The following is a 3732-nucleotide window of genomic DNA, read 5'->3' on the forward strand; positions in this document are numbered from 1 at the left end:
TTCGCTCCAAGAGAAAATCCTTATTTGTTCGTCATTTTACTTAATGGGGGAGCTCTATTTTTTTCTTTCAAAAGAGATTTTCCGGAGATGGAGCTTATGGAAAAGTGCGCGACGTGCCAAGGCCTGCAGTGACAAGACATCTTTGAGGATTAAGTGAGGGTTGGGACACGAAGACTTTTTCCATAAATAAAAGATACTAAATAATATCCCAGAAATGTGATTTATATTTTCATAACATCTTATATGAGGAAATAGTGACTAATATCGTTCTCTTTATATGAATATCTCTTCAACTTTTTAAAGGATTATTAAATAATTATTATATATTGTTTTAGTGACTGATTAATAATAGAGAAAATTAATAGAAGCATAGATGAATTATTAATATGCAATAATTATTTGGCATAATTGATGCTTAAATAAATATGAATAATATATGAATAAATTTGAAATTAGAAGAATTGTATTTGACGGTACATTTATCACGGATCTCTCTTTTTCTTTTTTCTCTCTCGTATAAATAATTCAGATATATTGATAAATGTACATTGCTGTGTGATGTCATCTCTCTTATCTTGAATCGCGTTGGAAAAGACGCAAACATACATAGCTCAATATAAATGATCCAAAATGCGTTTTCATATATTTTAAATATCTATGACGTACAGCGACGTTCAAGACATGCGGCGTAAGCCAAACGTGTCGATGTTTCCCATAGGGAGCGATATCGAAAAACAATTGCCGGTGATAAATAAGGAAAATTGATTCAGTCGAAAGGGGAGATCTGCCGCCTGTGTTCTCGATCCTCCCTTTGGCCGGGGCGTATATCCTATCGCATCCGAAGGCATCGAGGCCCATACAATATTTACGCTTTCCGCAGCAAACGCATAAATATTTCAAGAAGAACAGCCCATTGCCCTGGGCAGCTATCGTACGCCCTTCCGTTGTGTTCAAGTGATCGCGTATGCCGTCTAAATTTAATAATATTGATCTATACAAAAAATGTAACAACTTTACATCATTTCCTATGCGTTTTAATCAAATGATTGTTCTGTCTTTATTAATAAATCTATTTAATTACCGTTGTTTATATTCATATTTTGAGTATATTTAATAAAAGAATATATTTTATTAAATAAAAAAGAAAATATAAATCATGTAAAATATCAGCAAATATCGTTATATATGCGTATAATTCCAGAAGCAGATTTATATAAATATCGAGTTATCCATGATCACATTGCTATTGAATCTTTATTATCGCAAAGCAATATTTAATACAGAATGTTCAAAGTATCGAGAGAAGTGTTGTGAGAACGCTGAGAGCGTCCCTCTGATTTTTATAAATTTGTATATTCATGCACGTATTTCTGTTATTCAATATCTCCGTGTACCGATACACAAGTGCACGTAATCTGTTTATATACACAAGATAAACACTCAACCGACGCACAGCAACCGCCGCTTACCAAGTACTTCGTGCAAGTTTTTATTCGCAATGTATATTTTCTCAGTTTTATCAAAAAAATATCTCGCGATGAAATCATAACAAGTCATCGATATATCCTCGATTGATCTCGGAAAAATCTCCCAGTTGGCATTGCATCAAATGGATTTATACAGGATTAATTTTCTCCGCGCGATTCTCGCCAATTGAGATAAATTAATGTATGTTCGATCGACGGAAGCGAATACGTCGCATTCCAGACCCATGTTCCGGATGAGTTGAACTAATGGAAACGGTAACGTCGTGACAATAATTAGTCTAATAGATTTCGGGCGAGAAAACGATGGAAAAGTAAGGACGCTGAATGGCACCCCGGTTGGTCGTACTAATTGATAATTAGACGACGCGCAATTAATCATGCCTCTTGATTCCCTTAGTACCCTTTTCCCCGTGGGAACAACTGGGTATTCTGAGAATCGAGGAGCTAGGATGTTTAGGTCCATTCAGCGTGGCCATTTGTTAATGAAGTCGCGTGTCGGGATGCAAAGTTCATTTCCCTCTGAATGCGATGCGTCCGAGAATCATAATTACTGTATTCCTGGCGCATACCCTTCCTAATGCGATACACGCTCGACGACTAACCTTCTAGTCCCTTCCTGTCGTTGCAGAATCCCAATTAACTTGGACCAAACGATATTGTAAACGTGTAATATATACCCCTTGTGCGATCTTTATTTTGGCATCTATTACAAATCTTGAGATTAAAATTCTAAAATTCGAATTTGAAAACTTTTTCCTTGTATCATATCTTCGTTTTTGGACGATTTATTAACACATACATATATGTATATATCTTAGCATGTATAAAAATAAATAACTTATATATTAATACCCTTTTTTAATTTATATATTAATATATAGATTATTTATTTTTATATATGTTAAGATTTTTTTCTGAGTGTTCCAAAAAATCTTATATATATTAAGAGTAAAATAGAAAAAAAAAATATATATGTATATTGAATAGAAATTTAGCAATAGAAATCTAGCAAGATAAGAAAGAAAACTTATGCCAAAAATAGAAAAAATGAAAAATTATTTTTGTCTTTCTACTACATCGCATTTCCATTAATTGATTCTCGTGCATATATTCCTGGTATAAATACGTAACGTAATCCTCGCAAATATATGCAGCGAAATTGATTAGCATGCGGCGTCCTGGTGTCGCGCATATTTATCAATTTCTGGCCGGGCTACCGAAGCGTCTCGCATAATAACGCATTCGTGCAGGATCTCCTTTGATCCTTTTGGTGAATCGATTTCGATACGCGTGGAATGCCGCTACATCCGGACGAGCTATTCGGATATCCTGATGAGTCTCCATGTGTTCTATGAACTTCCCTTTTATCAACCAAAAACGGCGCTGCCCGCCGCATGGAATGGCATGCACCTATGATCGCGCAAGCATCCGTGGCACGATACGCGCCCGCGCGCAGTCACGTATAGATCGTATGGAAGTATACGTGTATGTGTTAATGGAGGCGATCATATAACATGATCTACACTCTCGCGCCGGCTATAACGTTTCGATTATAGGGTGCTGCTATTCGACCCGGTTAAACCATCGCGCATGGATTTAGTCGTGGCTCAGTTCCCACTTCCAAGTGAACCAATCATTGCCGAAGCCCGATATCGAAGTCGCGGTATATACGTCAGGCTAGGCTAACGAATACATTATGTGAGATCGATTAAGACGTAGTTGCCGTTGAGTTAATCGAAACTCGATGTACTGATGATAATATCATATAGTTGCGATCTTATATATAGATGCGTTTTATTTGATGAGCATTCCATTACCAATTTATATTATGCCAATTAGACGATTGGTTAAAACACGTTAAATATTTAAGTTTATACAATAATAAAGTTATGACAATGGATCATATGAATAAAATGAGAAAAAAATGCTTTCGTTCATATTTGTTGAAAGAATATTTGCGAATCTTTATTAAATGGAATCAGTTTATTATCACTGATAGCAATGGTTTCATTGAGAATTATAGTACTGCAATTGCTGAAATCTCACTGACAATGAGATGAGAAGAATCAGTTAATTGCAGTGGTTGATTTTTCAGTGAAATTTTATTGCCATAATCAGTGAAACATAAGACAAAAGAGCAAAGTATGATTGTTTTCACTTAAGATCAGTGATATTGATTTTCGGTAAATATACATATATATATATATATACATAAATACATCCGCGTTGAATATGGGACAAAGCA

This window comes from Formica exsecta, unplaced genomic scaffold (assembly GCF_003651465.1).
Source record: "Formica exsecta isolate Colony F162 unplaced genomic scaffold, ASM365146v1 scaffold191, whole genome shotgun sequence".
Classification (NCBI taxonomy): Eukaryota; Metazoa; Arthropoda; class Insecta; order Hymenoptera; family Formicidae; genus Formica; species Formica exsecta.